The sequence below is a fragment of the Castor canadensis genome, chromosome 6, assembly GCF_047511655.1.
Source record: "Castor canadensis chromosome 6, mCasCan1.hap1v2, whole genome shotgun sequence".
Taxonomy (NCBI): domain Eukaryota; kingdom Metazoa; phylum Chordata; class Mammalia; order Rodentia; family Castoridae; genus Castor; species Castor canadensis.
The window spans coordinates 45,668,385-45,690,087 of record NC_133391.1 but is presented as its reverse complement, the minus strand read 5'-3'; the positions used below and the strand labels follow the sequence as shown (position 1 = coordinate 45,690,087).

Below are 21,703 nucleotides of genomic sequence, written 5' to 3'. Positions count from 1 at the left end.
AGATTTTGCTAATGGCTCTTCTACCACTTAGAGCAGCATTTTCAAACACACACACACACACACACACACACACACACAGACACACACACACATACACAGACACACACAGAGACACATACACAGACACACACACATACACAGACACACACATACACACACACACGCACACACATACACAGACACACACACATACACGGACACACACATACACACATACATACACACACACATATATACACACACACACACATACACGTACAGACACACACACACACAGACACACACACACACGTACTTACCCAACTATTGCACTAGACATTAATGTTTTCTATTCAACTACACGTGCATATTTTTTGTTTGTTTTTTGCACTAGACATTAATGTTTTCTATTCAATTACACGTGCATATTTTTTTGTTTTTTAAAGACAGGATCTCATCTCACTATGTAGCCCAGGCTGGCCTCCAATTTACAATCCTCTTGCCTTAGCCTCCTGATTGCCGAGATTATAGAAGAACGCCACCACCCCAGCACATGTAGTCTTAATTCCTGGCAAATGATTGTTCCACTGAATTGATTCCATGACTAGTATCGTATGAATGAAACTGGAGTCACCTTCCTAGGCTATATCCCAGACCAGTTAGAAATGGGGCGTGGGATGGTGAGGCCTAGGCATCAGAATTTTTTTTTATTCATTTATTCATATGTTCATACATTATTTGGGTCATTTCTCCCCACTACCCCTCACCCCACCTCGCTTCCAGGCAGAATCTGTTCTGCCCTTATCTCTAATTTTGTTGAAGAGAAAGTATAAACAATAACAAGAAAGACAAAGCGTTTTTGCTAGTTGAGTTAAGGATAGCTATACAGAAAGATTCTTAGCATTGCTTCCATGTACAAATGTGTTACAACCCAGGTTGATTCATCTCTAACTGATCTTTACACTGGTTGCTGATCCCCTTCTCATGTTGACCTCTGTCACTTTAAGGTTTCTGTATTAGTTCCTCATGCAGTGCATGAAACCCAAAACTTTCATGTTTTGGGTTTCTTACTTATCCCCATATCTCTCATATGTGCTCTCCCCTTATCATGTGACCCAAGTTCAACCACATTGCTGTATTTGCCCTAGATCTAAAGTCCACATATGAGGGAGAACATACGATTTTTGGTTTTCTGAGGCTGGCTAACCTCACTCAGAATGATGTTCTCCAGTTCCACCCATTTACTTGCAGATGATAAGATTTCATTCTTCTTCATGGCTGAGTAAAATTCTATTGTGTATAAATACCACATTTTCTTGATCCATTCATCAGCAGTGGGGCATCTTGGCTGTTTCCATAACTTGGCTATTGTGAATAGTGCTTCAATAAACATGGGTGTGCAGGTGCCTCTGGAGTAAACTAAGTCACATTCCTTTGGGTATATCCCCAAGAGTGGTATTGCTGGATCATATGGCAGACCTATGTTTAGATTTTTAAGAAGCCTCCAAATTTTTTTCCAGAGTGGTTGCACTAGTTTGCATTCCATCAGCAGGGTAAGAGGGTTCCTTTTTCCCCACATCCTCACCAACACCTGTTGTTAGTGGTGTTGCTAATGATGGCTATTCTAACAGGGGTGAGGTGGAATCTTAGTGTGCTTTGTGATTTGCAATTCCTTTATGGCCAGAGATGGTGAGCATTTTTTCATGTGGTTTTTGGCCATTTGAATTTCTTCTTTTGAGATAGGCATCAGAATTTTTTTTAAAGCTTTATGCTGATACTATGTTTGAGAATCCCTGCCTTACGAGTACTGAGTGATCCACAGCATGAAGGGCACTGCTCGAGCAGGGGCACCCGATAGCACCCTCAACACCAGTGGTGTAGAGGTGATTTTTGTTCCTGCAGAGACATTTGGCAATATTTTTGAGGGTTGGGATGCGGTTCAAGTCGTAAAGGCCCTGAATTCAGACCCCAGTACTGCCCATCTGTATACATTTATCATAACCAGAAGGAGAAGCTGCTAGCATCTCAAGAGGCCAGAGATGATGTAAAACATCCTACAATGCAAATGGAAGCCCCCACAGCAAAGAATTATCCAGAATATCAACAATGCAGACCTGAGAAGTCCTGCTCTACACGCTGGCAGCTCACACCAAGGAAAAGAGGCAAAGATGACCATGTAATGCCTAAGCGTTTTACCACACAAGCACCTGCTGGCTTCCCCAAACTGACAGCATTTCCTATGATACAAATCAGGCTGTCTAGTTCTTAATGAAGAACAAGGAGGCCTTTCTGTTGTGTACTGGCTTGGGAAGCCCAGAACTAATTATTAATAAACTGGGCACAAACTATTTCACAATAGTGACCATTAACCACCCACCACTATGTAATAGGCACCACAGAGTGCTATCAAGTGTGGTAATGACATCTTCTGAGTGTCTTGATGCCAGCTGTAAGCAAAACCAGCATGGAAAGTCTAGCTTGGACCTTGTTTTGACATTGGCCACACATGAAAAGCTTGTGAGCTATCTTCCCGCTTAACACTACAGGCAACTTTTGGGACCTCAGCTGCTCACTCAACTACCATTACCTCGCTCTCTGACTTTGGCCTCACAGTAAAATCTTTTCACTGAAAACTATTTGTACTAAAAAAGGCATTTTTATCAAGCTTGTTACTGAAAGGAAAAAAACAAACCCTACAGCAGTGCAGAGGCCTTTGTCCCACTGCCAGCACAGTGCTGGGTGTGTAGCAAGGATCCCTAATGTTCTGCTGCTGTGTCCTTGTCCACAGTATAGCCATAAAATGTAACCCTGGGACTTAAATACATTATACAAAGAGTACATTTTTTTCAGACGGAAAGAAGACTATATCACATTAGTGCATTCCAGAGACAAGGAAGGGGACAATGTAAATAAGAGAAGAAATCAGGAGCAACTTCGGAATGTATCCTGAACTATTGTGATGAGCCTGATGCCCCTCCCCCATGCCCCATGCACCATCAACCCTGCCCAAGTGCGTCTTCTCTTAGGGCAGCAGCAATAAGGTTTATACACTCAGGACTGAGGAATCTGGAAAGAGAATTACTGCCACTCCTCAGGCACATTCCAATAAGAAGAAAGCAAAGCTGCCAGGGGTAGCAAGGTGTCCCTGACTGCAGGCCAGTGGAAATTTCCTGCTTCAGCAAGGGGTTAGTCAGCATGATTCTCCCTACTGCCAGCTCTCTGGGCTACCCAAAGGCCTCTCCCAGCCCCCACAGAGTATTAGAAGCTATTGTTCAGGTGTTACTTCCATTTGATCTTCAGCACCAGTGAGGTAGACTATTATGGCTTCCACAGTAGGGAGGAAGAAAGCCGAGAGACTGATGGCCTACCCAAGGCTACAGTCAGCTGACCACAGCATAAGACATCTGATGCCTGGCCACAGCAGTCTTCTGTTTGAACCTTCTAGAAAGAAGGCCTCCCTGGCTCCCAAGACAGAAGTTTCTCTTCTTATTTCTATGAATCATATTCACCTTCTATCCACTAGTCTGAGTCATGACCATCAGAGGGAGAATTCCTCATCCTTCCGTGAGACAAGCCTTCAAATATTTGAAGATGTCATTGGAACTTTATAATGTGTTCATTCATCAGGAAAACACCCCCAGTTTCTTCAACTCCTCTCTAGTTGTCAGATCTTCACCAGCACAGTTTCCAAAACATGGTACTAGGACAAAATTCAGGGTCTCCACATATGATCTGACAAATGTACTGTGATAGGTAATTTTGGACACCAACTTGACTGGGTCACAGAGTGCCCAGATATTTGGTCAAACACTATTCTGGGCATTTTTTGAGGATTTTTTTTAAAAGGTGAAATTAACTTTTAGATCAAGAAGATTGCTCTCCCCATGTGGACTCATTCAATTAGTTGAAGGACTGAATGGAAGAAAAGGGTGACCCTCCCTGAACAAGACAGAATTCTGCCTGATGGCCTATGGTGGTAGAGATGATGGTACCTAAGCCTACAATTCTTTGTTTTATCATGGCAAGACTCTTTCTTTCTTCCCTTATACCAATGATTCTTTAAATTCAAATTATTCTTTAGACCTGGATTTCAAGTATGTGAGACCATGTAAAAATCCTCATTCTGTGAGCTGCAAATAACTAAGTTTCCCATGAATGCCTTCTATACTTTATCTAAATTCCTAAGAAGTTAAAGAAGACAAGACTGAAGTCTGTGCCTCACAGGTGCTCTGCACACTCCTGTGAGGCCCCAGGTTGTTCACCTACCAACAAAGTGACCCTATGCAACTGTCCTCACCATGACAAAGGCACATGCTAGGACCTGCCAAGCATCCTGCCAAAGCAGACATGCCATGTCTGTCACTCCTCAACTCTTCAGCAAGCACTCCACACTCTGCTTTCATTTTCATGGTGTGCAGCCCTGATTAGACTCTGGCCTGGGTGAAGGTTTGTGGAAGAGGACAGGATATAAAAAAAAATAGAGGGAATGCCCTTCTAATATGAAGCGGTGCAGTTAGTACTGCAAGGGAAAAAATTATATGAGTATTTAGGGAAAAACAACCTGTTTTTCTCTAAGTTCATACCACTCTCAACAGTTCACCTCTGGCATCACCTATAGAGTGAGTGTTTTTCCAACTGACTAGACAGTAGCTGGTGTCACATAATTCATTGTGACTCTGGTACTATTTACCTAGAGAGCATCGGAGCCCACAGGGGAAGGGATCAGTCCCCCAGACTGACCCCACTTCAGATGCTAATAGCAAGACCAGGTTGTCACCTGTGCTTCTGACTGATATGTTACAAATCAGAGATATGCTAAACCCTCTCCTCAGGTCACTTATTTGATAGAATGGCTGACAAAATTCAGGGAAGCACTTTGCTTACATTTAGCTGTTAATTAGAAAGAAAACATCTCAGGAACAACCATCTGATTTTTCCTTCCTTCCTGGTTGCCAACCTTCAGGTAGCAAGTAATGGAGGAAAGGGAGGGACTTCTGACCCCAAACAGGACCTCTCCCTCCCAGCACCTCCCCAGGTTTACCAACCCAGAAAGCTCTCCCAACCCTACCCTCTCTCTCTCTCTCTCTCTCTCTCTCTCTTTGGCAGTACTGGGGTTTGAACTCAAAGCCTTGTGTTTGCTAGACAGGTGCTGTACAGCTTAAGCCAAACCCTCAATCCTCCTTTAGGGATTTTTATGGAGGCTTCTTCAAGTGGGTCAGATCGAATTAATTCATTGACCATCATAACTAAGCCGATCTCTAGCTCTATTTCCTTCCCCAGAGGTAGAAGATGGGCTGAAAGTTCCAACTAATCACATGGTCGGTTCCCTTGGCAACCAGTTCCCATCCTGCTGCATCCAGGAGCCCCCAGCTACCAGACATCTCATTAGCACAGAAACGCTAATTATTATAGAGATGCCAAAAGTTTTAGGAGATGTATGCTGGGAAATGGGGACAGAGCCTAAATATGTATATTGCTTACTATGTCACAATGAGTGAGTGTGGAATTGTTTAAACAAATAGAAGGTTAATAATACAATTTTATATTTGGGTAAAATGGCAGAAATTTTCCAAGGCTATTTTATTCAATCTCCCATCCTATATTTTAGTCCTGGGTCCTTGCCATGCTACTACCCCATTGCTTGCCCTTCTGCCTTAAAAACAAAACAAAACAAAGAAACACCTGTTACAGTAACTAATTCTGCTCCATATATCCCTCTATCCATCCTCCACACTGACACCTGGGAAATCTTTCTGAAAAGTAACAGAGGGTGGAGGTGTGGCTCAAGTGGTACAGCGCCACTTAGCAAGCACAAGGGCCTCCCTGACTTCAAACCACAGGACTCCCCTTCTCCCCCAAAATAGTTAACACAGTCAAAGAGCCACTAAGCATCTTCACGCGGTATGTGGCCAAAGGGGATCTCTGCCCACCCCCATTTCACACCAGTTGCCAAATGGAACCAAAAGTGGCTACACACTCCTGGGTCTTTTTACATCCTGCTCCCCTTGTCATCCTTGGACCACTCTATTGTGCCTTGCTCACCTGATGAATTAACTCCTTCCTGGGTGAAGCCTTCCAGGCTCCTTGCCCGCCTCAGGATAGAGCTGTCTTCGGTCTTCTCCATACCTTTAGTACATTCCCTCTCTCCATGAACTGCCTGGGTTTATCAGCATACCTGCCACCTTCACGTGACAAAACGTAACACCTGAGAGCCAAGGAGGTAAACATGCCCATTCTCAACTCTTCACTTGGCACAATGCGTAGCACAAAGCAGGGGGCCAACAATTGCTTGTTGAATGAGAGCTCAGTGCTGTTACTTATAGGAAAGGATTTGCCATAATGGTTTCATTCCCAAAACTCCTTCCTTCCCTTCATGCCCAGGAAATGAGTTCTCAGCTGGGCTTTAAAGCTAACAATTTGATTTTTCACCTAGTAACTCTCACAAAAAGCCAATAAAAAAAGCATATTTAGTAGTTTTGTGTCTCCCCCCACTGTCCACTGAACTTTTCTCCTGCTTGCTAATTAAAACTCAATCCTCTGACATTCCCTGACATGACAAATGTCTTCCTGTGGGAATGAACAGAGCCCTGAGCTCCAAGGATCCCACTCCTTACAAGAGCCTACTTGCAGGGCACCCATGGTGCACTTCATAGACTAAAATCCTGGGATGCTGAGATGCACCAGAGCCCCCTTCCCACCTAATGTTCTTCCCCTGCTTGAACCAGGCACAACATTTATATATTAAATTCTGGTTTGCTACCAGACTTTTTTTTTTTTTTTTTTTTTAAAGAGCAGAACATTATTCTATCTGCCAGAGCTAGGAGTTTTATTACAAGAACTTACAGCTAGGCGATGAGAGCCAAGTTTATTATTTTTTCTGGATCAGATTCAACAACCTCGTCCAAAAGTGCATGAAAAAAAGCAAGAGGCAAGCAGCCCTTTTGTTTCCACACCTGTGTTTAAGCTTTAATGCTCAGAGTCCTAAGTAGAGTGACAGAAGCCTTGAGGTGGATCTCGCACCCAAGTGAAGTGACTGAGTCCTCGCTAATGGGTATGGCATTTTCCTGGGAATCAGCCTCTTCTTGTGAGCACTATCTTAGCACATCAGCTGACTCACAGGCCTGGTGGTTGCATCACAATCTCTCTGGGCCTCTCCCAAGTTGGCTTGGTCTTCTGTGAGGAGGAGGAGAGGAGCTTTGCTGCAGAGAGCACCATACCTCCTTGACTCCTATCCACAAATGAATGCTCCCAGGTGAACAGTCTCCATGAACATTCAGGCCACTCTAGATCACAGGTGGCAATTACATCTACAATTTCACCTCACCTCCTTCTTGTCTTCGCAAATGTTACCTTCTCAACGGGGCCTATGAAAAGGACAATGCAGCCACCCAGCCCTCACTATAGTACTTCTGGTTCCCACAATCCTTCTTTACATTTTATTTCTGCAGTGCCCATCACCTTCTAAAATATCATACACATACTTATGATGCTCACTGCCCATCTCCTCCCACTAGAACACGAGCTCCTCCACGACTGGAAGCTTCATTTGCTTTGTGCCTGGTATATCCCACCCACCTGGATAGCAGTGGGTGCAGAAGTGCCTGGTATATCCCACCCACCTGGATAGCAGTGGGTGCAGAAGTGCCTGGTATATCCCACCCACCTGGATAGCAGTGGGTGCAGAAGTGCCTGGTATATCCCACCCACCTGGACAGTAGTGGGTGCAGAAGTGCCTGGTATATCCCACCCACCTGGACAGTAGTGGGTGCAGAATAAGACATCAGTAAATATTTAACAGATTGAATCTTGAAGTCCAGTTAATCAGCAATGCCTGCCTAAGGTTCTGTGCTAAGGAAGATTCTAAGGTCATATTCAGAGTAGTAGAGAATGACAATAATGCCACAGTCCATCCCAAATCTGCCAGAGGCTTCTGGAAGGCTATCTTTGCCCTACATCTATCCACTGGGCACCTGTCACCACGAAGCACCTGACATGCTGCTAGCTGAACTGACCTGTGTTATAAAATACAACCCAGAGTTTGAAGACTTAGTATAAGAAAAAGTAAACTATCTTATTAATTTTTTTATTGACAGATTACATGTTAATTAACATATCATATTAATTTGGATGTATTAATTAAAATCTTCTTTTTCATGCTTTTTTTTCTTTTCTTTTTTTTAAAGATGGGATATTGCTCAGGCTAGTCTCAAACTTGAGGGTTCAAGTGATCCTCCCACCTCAACTGGGACTTACAGGGGTGCTCCACTGTGCTGGATCAGCATCAGCAGAAAACTTATAAAAACATTACGTAATTTGGACTATAATTCTATTGTACAGCACTGCTCTAGGTCCTCCTTCAATATGACCTTAAGGAAGAAACATGTTTATAAACTGAGAATGCTTCCACCCATCTGCTTCTTGGTGTGGTCTCAGAACATAAATCAAAGTCAAGAAGACATCTCAAGCCCAGTGCTTCCCAAAGTGTGACCTTCAGACTAGTGTAAGTTAAAATGCAGACTCCAGGATGGTAAGGTGAGGAACCTTAGAGCCAGGAAAGCACACTGTCATCCTCTTCCCACAGCCTGTGATTCTGATGCATACTTAGGAACACTGCTCTAAAAGATATAGGTATTATTCACTCCAAATAATCTTTATAAATCTTGAACAAGACTACTCAGAGAACAAGCAAGAATCTCCTCCCCTGAACTGGTTTTAAAAAAAGCCAAGAGAGAGACAGAGAAGCCAAGGTATAGATGGAGTCATCTTTTTGTACATTTAAAAAGAAAAAAGTGGGTCTTGTGAAATAAGAGAAGGCACAGTTCTCTAATGATAAGGAGAAGCCTGCTGAGATCTCAGAGGAAAAGAAGAAGAAAGCTGTTTCTGGACGGACACACACACACACACACACACACACACACACACACACACACACACACACCAGTTCAGCTGTGGTCCATCTGGAGCTTGAATTATCGGTTAGGTGAGTGCCTGCTATTCAGGTTACAAGTCCTTGGTACTGCTCCAACTCACACACCCAACTTCACAGTTTCCATGATTTTGGCGCTGGTAAAAATTCAACTTGCTCCCCTCCCTCCTCTGTCCTGCTCTATATCCACCTCTTACTGTTCCTCTTCACCTTCCTAACTCTTACATAAGCAAATCTCTTTTTGGAGTTGCTTGCTGAGCAAAACAAGGAAAACAGGTAAAGCAAAGAAAAATACTTTGATATTTCAGAAACATCTGCTATGCCAAGAATTTGCTAGCTTAATTTCAGGAGGGAAAAAGACATATGGTGAAGGAGAATAGGCATTTCTCTATAATCTAGGTTTATATGTAAGTAGGATCTACAGATTGGTTTTGGAATTCCTAACAGCCCCCACACAGAAAGGCATTAAGGAGATTATGTGGCCACAAAGTCCAGCAAAAATAAAGTTACTGGAACAGTACTGAAATATTTACCTCCTAAATCAGGATTGAACCCTACATTCTGAAAGAAGAAAATCACACGTTCTCCTTACCCAACTCCTGGGAAGACTATACTTGCCTATTTCCTCCAAAGCCCGGTGATATGAAATGTGATCTGAAACATGTTTTCTATTAACATATATCATAACTCAGTGTTTTGTTTTTTTTAAAAAGGATTATTTTAGAGAAATAATAATTTCCATGCCTATGAGTCTACATTCATAATGTGCAAAGCTACATATTCATAAGCCCTATGATTGGAGTGTCTGCTAATCATGCATTTTTAAATTCTTTGTTTTCATTTTGTATCCTAAACCAGATTATTTTCCTATAATAAAATGATTAACATATACTTGGCGATTTTCTCAAAATATATCATGATGAGCAACTTGTTTGCTTTTCTTTTAATTTTTGCAGAAATGTAAAAAACTAAAGAAGTGAGCCTGACCTGTGTCCTTTAATCCTCTACATGTTTACCACACGTCCATAAGGGAAGCTCTGAGAAGCTGCCGTCTGAAGATGAGCGTGCATACACCCGAACATAAGCCAGTGTGAGGGCAGCACTCTTTCGTCTCCCATGGAAACCTGACAGAATTGCAGGGTACGTGAGGATGTATCCATGCAGGAAGCAAAAGATCTCACTCCATCTCAGAAACAAACTCTGTCCCCACTGGGTGCCAAATTAATGACAGGTGAGTGACATTATAATAATTTTCCAAAGTAGAGTGCTAGGCTCTCAAGGGATCTGCCTCCGCCTTACAAAATAATCTTCCCAGATGTCCAGATTTACCCTTCCTCATCTTCCAACGTAAGCATGATGGTAAGATGAGCTTGAACCAAATTTCAAAGCGCATTTGCCATCTAAAGAGTGTTTTCAGGGAAAAAAATGTTAGTATCGCTACTGTTATTTGCCCCATTCCTCAAAGTGCTCTGCAAATGTGCTTCTAGGGAACGCTTCACTAGGGAGATCACTTTTGCTTTTGCGTTTCAAGTTCCATTCAATTTGCCAAGCCAGGTCAAGGGCACAAACTGAATTTTACAAATCCCTGACTCCAAATAGGACCTCAGAATGTTCACTGTAGAGTTCTTCCCCACTGATGCTGGGAATCTCCATCCTGTTTTCCAGATAAGAAAATGAAGGCTCAATGCAACTAAAGGATCAAGGGTTGGGAATGGAAGCAACCCTGTTTCTCACAGAGAAACAGACTGACTTCTCACCATCAGAGGGAGAAGTCAGCTGCCAAACTCAGCAATCAGTGTAAGGCAGACAGGAGTCTCCCCCGGTCCTACAGCACTGGAATGCTGGGAGATAAAAATCATAATGTCTCTCTCTGACTGCTCATTAAATGCACATTACACACACTCAGAATCCTTATATTTGACAACTGAAGAAACTGGCACTCGGAGTGAGTAGGTAAAGTGCCAGGCTATACTTTTAGCGAGGAATGAATACAGATCCAAACTGTCTAATGGACTCTACACCATGCTCCTTCCACATGGGAAGGTGGATACTGAATGTGTCTGGAAAGGTCAGCTCTCTTTGGTGCTCACAGGTCACCAAAGATCTGGGTAATTAAAGCCAAGCCTTCTACATAGAATGAGTAGACAAATCCAAACAGATTCTGGAAGAAGCAAAAAGGAAAAGTGGGAAGAGTAAGTAGGAGGTTACTGCTTTTCCCTACCTCTCCCAACCAGCTAGCTAGGTTGTCTGCTTCTCTGAACTTCCTGCCCTGGCAGCAGGAGGAGGTGTACTGCTGAAAGCGGAGAGAAGGGGAATGGAGGGGATAACAGAAATAGGGATGACTGTTACAACACAAATTATTTGACTAGAAAGCAAGTTGTAGTAAATAACCACCACAAATTGCCCAAGAACCTTCAAATGGTTGAATAGAAGCTAGTGGATACAGCACAACAAGAATACAGGGCTGTATAAATCTAAGATGCAAATACGCATGTGATGGTTGGTTTTATATGTCAACTTGGCTAGGCTATGTCCTTTTAATCACTCCAACTCTCATCTATGGACTGTGAAGGTACTTCGCAGATGTGATTAAAGTCCATAACCAGCTGACTCTAAGGAGACTGTCCTAGACAATCTGAGAGGTTTGATTCAGTCAGTGGAAAGCCCCTTAATAAGAGTACAATAGAGGCTTCTCAGAAAAGAAGAAATTCCAGCTGTGGACAGTAGTTTCAGCTCATGTCTGGGTACCAGCTGCTCTACTGAAGCCTCCCTGTTGGGTCTCTGACTTGCCTTGCCTGTCCCCACAATGGTGCAAGCCAATTCTTTGCAATGAATTTCTTCATATATATCTCCTACAGGCTCTGTTTCTCTGGATAAAGCCTGACTGAGAGTTTCTGCGAGTGGTTAATACAGTCAGGAGAAATGGGGCTGTATGTCTGGCACATTATGCAAACACAGACCTAAGAACAGTTTGGAAAAAGGGTGCAGGGACATTTCCTTGGAGGGAAGAAGTAGAGGTGGGCCTTCAGCCCAAAACAACCAGTTGCAGACCCTTTTGACCTTCCTACAGTTACCTTTCAGACAGAGGCATGGTCCTCTGAGCAGGCCACATTCTTATGCCCACCCTCATTTTCCAGCCTACATTTAACAGCCTCTGAAGATCATGATAGCTTCCTGTGCCAAATCCAAGAAGAGTGAGCTGAACACATTTTAGCATCAATGATGAAGAGATCGCAGGGCGCTAAATACCTATGCAAACCAAAAAGGCACTGGTAGAGCTGGTCCAGAGACAGTATTCAGGAGCCCAGAGGAAAAACATTCTTAGGAAAGCAGTCTAAGAAACAGTTTAAAAACCCTTATCCAAGTGTAGTGCTGGCAGGCCTAAACCCCAATACTGAGCTACCGCATTTATAAGATGCTTGGCTAAAACAAGACTTCTGCTCACTTGACCCGATGCCCCAGTTTGGCTCTCTGGGTTCAATTCTCAAGTCTGGTTCTTGGGATTAGTGGTTCCATGCTAGAGATCAGAGTTACAGATGACATTACAGTCATGTCCTCAAGGCAGGCAGTGTGATCATCTCCTACAAGGTCCCCATTTACCATTCTAAAAGGTATTATTATTACTAATATTTACTGAGCACTAACTATGTGCCAGACACTACTCTAAACACTTTACATGCTTTACGGCCTCTTTGTCTCAGTTTCCTCATCAGAAAATGGAGATACCTACCTTTATGGTAGGTGATATTTATGAATAAAGTAACATATGTAAGTCCTTAGGAGAATGCCTAGCACACGGGATGCGCTATTAAATGTTCATTAAATACACACATGCATGGACATCCTCATGACAGGCTACAAGGGTTATTTGATGACTCTGAGGTCATAATTATAACAGGTCATAATTCACTCCTCACTGGGACAGACCATAGCCTTCTTGTCCAGACTGCTAAAAAAGGACCTAAGAACCCTGTTTTTCAAGGGTTCAGCAGTGTTAGCTCCAAATAGCAGCTCCAAACATCTGCCTGCAGCCTATATCCCCCAGGTTCTCAGTGATAAAGATGGGAAGGCTGGAGAGCAAATAGGCTGTGAACACTGTGGACTTTTAACAGTGACAACAGGTGCATAAGGATCTGTTGTCCCTGGCTTCCAAGTACAATCTGAGTCCTATCACACTAACATTCCCCACTCGAATGAGACTAGGCAGAGACAGACCAATGATGCCTCCCTGGTACTACGGCATGAAGAGGTCACATTTACAACAAAGACCCCAGGCCATCTAAGAATAGGGGGTTGAGAACCAAAGGCAAAGGCGGGTCTTGGGATACAAATTCAACCCAGAAATAATAAAGGTTAAGCGAACTCCTTCCTCCCATGCAGAAATCAGAAGTAACTTCCAAAAAGTTTGAAATAAAGATTTGACCTCCTCAAATAAACCCAACTACCTGTGCCCAGGAAAAAGCTGGAGCATCCTGCAGTTGCCTTCAGAGACGGGCAGTATGACCCACTTGTGGAAATCTGATCAATGACAGGACCCAAGCACAGCCAAGAGCTTCCACATCTCCTGGGAGACAGATTCTTTTCCTCTCCCATTCTACAAAAATAAAACAATTTGCGGCCTCCCTTAACAAAACACTCACTTTTTCTACCAAACAGCTCTCTAAAGGTCATTCACCATGATACCCACACCGCCGAAGATTAACATCTGATACAATTGCCCAATGTTGGAGAAGGGCAGATGCATCAGACTACCAAATTAATTCTAGACAATAAAGCCTTACAGGGTGCCATGAGACTCTACACAAAGAAACACCAACCTTCCCTCTTCAGTGAGAGAGTTTATTTAACCTCAATTTGTTGAATGAAAGCAAAGCCTTCCCAGGGCTGGGACTGTGCCTGCACACAGACATGACACAACCCATCCAGCTAGAGCCAGGAAAAGCCTACACTTGTGTGAACCTCCTGGACAGGATGGCTTGCTCAGGAAAATATACCCAGGCAAACCTCACAAGGGCCTCAGGCCCTCATACACTGGCTGTGTTCACCACCTTACCCGAGTGAGTTTGGATAAATCCTAAGGAGTCTTTCAAAAACTCTTTCTGGACAAGGTTTACCTGCTGCAACTGGACTCTCTCCAAGGTTCTAATCGCCACACTGACATTTAGGAAGCGCTCTCTCACCACAAAGGGGCCAGAAACTCATTCCTAGGAAATATGGTAGTTGACTGACCCCAGCTCCATGAGAGGATCAAGCCCCATATAATTAAGGCTCTTAAGGACAAGCCACAAAACCAACAGATAAGCAGCCTCTGGAATAGAAATGCACAGTGCACAACCACTTGGACTATCCACAGGACACAATGAGTCATTCCACCAGAGACATTTAAAGGGAGAACCACCAATCTTGAAACGTTTATTTAATCTGCTTTCAAGAGAGAATTTATTTGGGGAAAGACCTCACTGGAAAATTCAAAATTGTGTATCCAGCCCCTCAGTGAAGAGGGATGACACTGGGGCTGAGCAGGAAGCTGTGTTTATGCACAGCTCCCCAGATCAATGTCCTGGAGGGAGCTGCCTCAGGAGCATTTTGAGAGGAGAACTCACTTTCTCCCATGTCCAGGATCCCACTAAACTGCAACTCTGGGTTTCTTAACCAACTCACTACATAATGGAAGCTCCCTGAGGGCAGGGAATTCACTCCATTTCTCTCTGGATCCTCCAGGGCTAGTTCACTTCCAGCAAGGCTCAGACACCCAAACCTGGGTGCTGGATGCATGAATAACTAGATACACAAACCCTCATACCAGATATGCTAATTTTGTGGGTTTTAAAGTGTGGGTGGGTGGGGTCTGCCAAGGAAGGGAAAGGAGGAAATTAGAAGAGAAAAATAATTATTTCCAGATTTTTAAGTGCAGCACAATAGAACACAGAATATGTTTTTAAGTTCCCAATTCTCAAGCAAACTTGAATGTCTGAGTTATTCCTGGGTATTTCTGGACACCGCCACCCTCAGTTACACATGGCTTGGCTCTACGAGAAGTAATGGCTGGCCATGCGCATGGTACAGGCTGTGCGTGGTCCTCCCCTGTGCGGCGCTAAGCTCACATCTGGGGCTATTTAACAACTGATTGGAAACTGAGCCTTCTGATTTCCAGTTAAATACGAGGCACAGGAAAACAAATAGCACTTGTTTTTCACTCAGCCTTGTCAGTCATCCAAACTGCAGTGAGACCAGAGGACGGCCTGTGGTTTGGTGGCAGAGGCCCAAAGCAGTTGGACATTTTTTTTCCCCTCCAGTTTAAGTAAAAGGAATAAACCAGATCTTGGCAAGCACCGCTTCGTCACCCACCCCTCCCCCACTCTTGGAAATGCAAAGCTGTTTTTTTAAATATTAAGCATGTTCCTGATATCAATTTACATTTTTCATTAGGATTAAGTTTTGATTTGTTTTTAATCCAAAGCCAACAGCATAAAGTTTGGTTTCTCTCATTTATTTCAACTGCTCTGCCTTGATATTTACTTGGATTTGCTGAAGAGGCGATGTTCATATTGCAATTTTCTGTTTCCAATTAAGTTGGGATATAATCTCTAGCAGTTATATTATCAAAGAATCAGAGAATTTTTAAAAGCTGAGAGATCAGCTAATAAATACAACCCCATCATCTTCAAGATGCAGGAACCGAGGCCTGAAGAGTTGAGTGATTTTGTCCTACGGTGTATAACTAGCACAGTGAAGCCACAACTGGTCCTCAGGCCTGACGACACATAGACACAAAAACCTGAGTTAACCTCTGGGTTGCCAATGAAACATAAGACACCATGCCAAATTAAATTTGAATTTCAGATAAATAGTGGGTAATTTTTTTTAGCATAAGTATGTCCCAAATATTGCACAGGCATCCTAAGAAAAGCATTGGTGTTTATATGAAATCCAAGTGTAACTGGGCAGCCATCTCCCCATCTGCCACTCAAACATACACACACGTTCACAAACATTTTTTTCTCCGATTTTAATGATAAGTGACTGGAGAAAAGAAATCACACAACAGTAATCCCAAGAGGTTGGAAGAAGCTGCTTATTTCTTGAGACTTTCCTAATCTTAGCTGTTGTTTTTTCCTTAGGAGCATGCAAAGCAGCTAACCCTAATAGTCACAGGCTGGCTACGACCCTGGAGTAGTCATGTTATGTTATTAAGAAGCCAAGAATTTGGGTCTCACCTTGAAAATTTCTTTATGTCCCAGGCTCTAAGTCTGTAGGCTGAGTTTTGAAATGCAAATAAAGCAAAATTTTTAAAAAACAGTCAGATAGGTGCAAGGAGTAACGTAAAAGTACACATATTAAAATCTAGTTCAAGGCTAGGAGTGGAGCTCAGCGTAGAGCGGCTGCCTGGCATACACGAGACCCTGGGTTCAATGCCCAGTACTACCCCCGAGTCTAGTTTGCTGATTTTGCATCATCACATTTATTTATTCACTTACTTATTTATGTATTTATTTATTGTGGTGCTGGGGGTCAAACCCAGGGTCCCACACAGGCTACATTCCCAGCCCCTGTCCCAACACTTTTGAAGAGTGCTGCAGCAATGGTTTTTAAAATTAGCCTTATGCTGTATAATTTATGTACTATATCTCCCTTTTCAATTTTACAATCCAATATCTTTAGTGTATTCTCAAAGTGGTACACTCACCACTATGTAATTCCAGAACATCTTCTATACCCTCAAAGAGAAACCTCACACCCCATTCTCACCTGCTAGGTGCCCCTGGCAATGGCTCCTATACTCTGTCTCTATGGACCTATACTCTTTCTGGTCATTTCAAATAGCAGCCTTTTACATCTGGCTTCTTTCACTTAGTATAGTTTCAAGGTTCATCCATGTTGCGATATGTATCTGAACTTCTTTCCTTTTTATGACCAAGTAATATTCCACTGAAAGGATATAGCACTATTTTCATCCATTCATCAGTTGGTAGACATTTGAGTTGTTTCTACTTTCTGGCTCCTTTGAATAATGCTGCTTTGGATATCTGAGGGCATGTTTTTGTGGACATGGTTTTGTGCAATTATTTTCCAAAGAACTGTCTTACATTCCCACCAGCACTATAGAGTCTTCCAATTTCTCTCCATCTTTGACAATGCTTGTTATTATCTGTCATTTTTGTCACAGCCATGTGAAGCGGCATCTCATTGGGGTGGATTAACACTTCCATAATGACTAGTAACATTGAGCATCTTCTCATGTGCTTGTTTGGTCATTTGTGTCCTTTCTTTGGAATGTCTATTCAAAATATACTTTTTTTTTTTTTTTGACAGTACTGAGGTTTGGACTCAGGGCCTCAGGTGCTCTACCACTTGAACTATGCCCTCAGTCCTTTTAGTTATAGTTATTTTTCAGGTAGGGTCTCATGCTTTTGCCTGAGGCCAGCTTCAGACTGTGATTTTCCTATCTCCACCTCCCACGTAGTTGGGACAGTAAGCATGCACTAAGTGCCCAGCTTCTTCTTTGTGATAGGGTCTTGCTAAGTTTTTGCCTGGGCTGGTCTTGAACCACAGTCCTCCTATCTCTGCCTCCAAAGTCATAGGGATTACAGGTGTGAGTCACCATACCTGGCCTATAGTATGTTCTTAAAGACAGTTTAATATTGTGCTCTTCCCAATACTTTGTAGGAAAAAAAAAAAAACCTTTGAGGTTGAACGTTCAAACACTGATTGCCCAGTTGAGTTAGCCTACTTTTTCTTCAGTGTGGTAAGTATTACATAAATAAAGACAAGCTTATATGATCCCTCTGAGAGATTTTTCTTTGTAGTTTCAACATGACACACAGAGAGCATAGGATTATTTTTATTTCTGGTCAATACTCTCTGGGCCATCCACACTTATCGTAGAATGAAAACTGTAAGTCTGTGAAACTTGACGGTGTGTGTGACTTACAGAGGCCCAGGACTTGAAACAGCCTGAAACACTCTTCTCCACTATTTACCCTCTCCCGTTTCCTAGGCATCCAGAACAAGCTCACAGAGCAACCATACTTGCAGAGGGCAAGCCTCCTTCTCCTGCCCTGCGCCCTCCCCTTCCCTGTGCTGTGGACAGCTGAACAGGACTAATGTGATTTGACAGAAAGACCCATACTTTATCAGGCAGGATTAAAGTATAGTAGTTTTATATTATTCAAGTGAGTAACAGACATTCTGAGTAATGCAAACCCTCCTAACTCATTATGCCTGTTTTCCTTTTTTAGTTTGGGTAGTTACAACAATGCAGAGTTGTCCATTTCAATGAATAGATGCTATTACTTGAACTTTTCTCACCACTCTACTTAAGAAAAATAAATAGCTTTATTTTTTGTTTGTTGGGTTTTGTCTGGTGGTACTGGGGTTTGAACTCATGGCCATGTGCTTGCTAGGTAGGCACTCCACCACTTGAGCCACATCCTCAGCCCTTTTTGGCATTAGTAATTTTTCAAATATTACATTTGATGTTACATTTTTGTCCAGGGATGGCCTGGCACTGAAATCTTCCTGTCTATGTCTCCCACATAGCTGAGATTACAGATATGTGCCACCAGGTCTCATTTATTTGTTGAGATCAAGTCTCACTGACTTTTTGCTCAGACTGGCCTGGAAGCACAATCCTCCTGAGTCTACCTCCCCGGCAGCTGGGATTATAGGCATGTGTCACTGGGTCCAGTTTATAAATCTTAAACTATTGTAACTCTACTGAAAAAGCAAAGACGGTTTCGAGACAGCAGTACGAATCCTTCAGCAGCGTGTCAGGAGGACACAAGGACAGTGTGTCTTAGGCTGAGAGCTAAGGGACCCACCCTTCTCCTTGCAGCTCTAAGCTCTCTGCATAAGGCAGAGCTGAGATGGTGAGGTCTTTGCTTCCAATGAGTCCATGGACCATTTGAAGTGCTTGAAGAAGCCCTTAGCAGAAACAATTGTGTAGCCTTATCCCCAAACTTTCACTCTCAATGACAATGGATAAACAGGACATATTCCTGGTCCTCTACCTACCTTTGTCCCTCTGCTGTAAGGCTGCCATGTGGATGAGGAGACACAAAAAGGTCACTTTGGGCCACAAGGTATAGGAAGAGCTTGCTGAAGGGGAACTTCCCAGCTTATGCAAGAGCTTAGACCACCTAGTCCTGATCTGAGAATTTGAATGCACAACAGATGGTCCATCATCTCTGGCAGGTGACGAAAAGTGAGCAGAAGGGAAAAAATCATTTCCTTGAAGAAGCTTGCCTGATGCTGAGGCAGAGCTCAGGGGTCCTGGATTTAAGTACTGACTTCACTCCTGCTGCCTCCCTGGGTTGGTGATTCTCAATTTGTCATGTAGTCTGCAATCTCTTTACATGGGATTAACTCTAAATAGGGTTGCTATTAAATTGTTGGCTGAAACAGTCTCTCCTTCATTGTTAGTGTATTTTAAACTAATGGGCAAGAAGCAATTCTTACAGTTCTTAAACAAGAGCAAAGCAAATATATAACTAAGATATTGTGCCTTAAACCCATGGAGTTGCAGATTAAAGAAGGAATCCGGAAAATGGTAAGTACGACTACGATGGATGTAGCCTACACTATCCTCTGGACCTACACCCCAGAGAAATGGAGCTTTTAAAATCTGGGACCAGCCAAGCTAGTCATTTTATAATTATAAATGCTAATTTAACACATGTCCCAAGAGATCTTTACTATGACTAACAATCACCAACAGCAGAAATGACAAATGTCCATGAAGTTATCAGTGCAGGCAACATACTAATATTTTATACACAACCTTAATCAAGATAGCATTCCTAGGGTATATGGACTATTATTATTCTCAAATTACAACTGAGAAAACTCAGATTTAGAGAAATTATCCTGCCCAATTACTGCTCAGATTCAAACCAGGACAGGCAAGGCTTCTGCTTATAACCTCTCCATAGCTTGCCCACTGTGGCCACCACTAGCCTCACACAGCTACTGAGCCCTGTAGTGTGGCTTAACAACAGGAACTAGATTTAAATTTTTTAAGTGCTCTAAATAACTATGCATAGCTGGTTCCCCCTGTATTGGACAGTATAGCTCTATAGTGCATGAACTAAATGTACATATGACTTTACAATCTTAAGTCTTACTGTCGCAAATAATTGTAATTACAGGAGATTGACAGTGATTGAGTATGAAGGGAACAGATTTAGTCCTCAGGTTTTGAGTTCCAGCTCTGCCAGAGTCACTACTTCACTTCTAAGTCTTCGTTCTTCAACTATGAAAAGGAATAAATATCCCATTACCATGGGGCTATGATGAGGGTTAAGTGAGATGAAGTCCTAACGCTCTTCTTACTACAATTCCTGAAGTCTACCATGTGCTAAATCAATGTGCTAAAATCAACAACTCAATTATTGCTGTTCTGACTTTTTAATGGAGAGGTAGTAAGAGTATCAGTTTTCAAGAGAAGCTACCATTGTTTTTAGTGACTCCCCCTTTGTAAATGTATCTTTTGAGTTTAAAAATGTTGTATTTTGAAATTAATTCAAATTTACAGCAATGTATAATACAGAGGTCTCTGGTATGCTCTTTAACTAGATTAATCAGCTTTAAACAACTTCCACATTTCCTTTATTATTCTGCCTATACATATTTTTTTGAACTATCTGACCCGTTGCCGCTTAATACTTAAGTGTGTGAAGTATGCTTCCTAAGAAAGATATTCTCATACAAAACCACAGTACAATTATCAAACACAACAAATTAGTATTGATACAATACTTTAATCTCTAGGCTCAATTCTAATTTGGTCTACCGTTCCCATAATGTCTGTAATATGGCAACTGCCCTATCCCTACACAACAGGATCCAGTTTAGGGTCACATGGGTCTTTTTAGTCTTATTTAATCTGGAATAGCACCTGAGCCTTTCCTAGCCTTCATGACTCCATTTTTAAGGAGGACAGGCCCTTTATTTTACAGAATGTCACTCTGTTTGGTTCTGCCCTGTGTCTCCTCATGATTAGATTCAGGTTATATGCATCCATGGCTAGAATAACACATAAGTGATGCTGTGTTTCTTCTCATTTACAGATACACAATGTCCATTTGCCCCACATCAGTGACATTAATTTAGATCATTTGGTTAAAGTGTTGTTGGATATTCCTAATGTACACAGTTGCTATTTTATCTTCCACAACTAATGAATAATTTGTAGAAAAGATATTTGGTGAGTACCTAAATATCCTGTCCCCCAAACTCCCTCCACTTCTACTCATCTAGCATCTCTCGGTGATTCTTGCCTGTTCAAATTTTAATAGGTCACTTGCAAAATGATTTTCTAACTCCATTATTTCTTCTATATTTATTAATTCTACCATAAAGAGGAGTTTCCCCATCTCCTCCATTTTTATTCATTTATCTACTTATTAGCTACATTAACTATAGAGTCTTACTTTATTCAGTATATAAAATGCAAGTGACAAGAAACGAGAGGTCTGAATTAAAGTCATCAGTTAGGAAAGGTTTGTCCATTAGGAAAGGAAAACTTAACTGAGGACTCCACTGGTCTCAGATGCTTGTAGGCAAGGTTTAAAAGCCCACAGCCCTGTGGTGAGGACTCCAGCATGTCGCTCTCACAATAGACACTGTGAATTATCACTGCCGAGTTGCGTACAGTTCATCATCAGACATGATGTCATACCCCAAAAATCCCATCCAAACAACCCATCTATTTCTCCACAACTAGCAAACTTGAATGTTCTGGCAAACTCAAAAGGACATGATTTACAAATAGTAGGTAATATTTGGATTGTTCCAGAA

At 42.3% G+C, this 21,703-nt stretch overlaps 1 protein-coding gene across 4 annotated transcripts in view; it reads right to left on the bottom strand.

Moving 5' to 3' along the window:
* Tgfbr3 (transforming growth factor beta receptor 3) overlaps positions 1-21,703 on the bottom strand; it is a 193,436-nt gene that overhangs the window by 51,340 nt on the left and 120,393 nt on the right. The gene's annotated exons all lie outside the window — the stretch shown is intronic.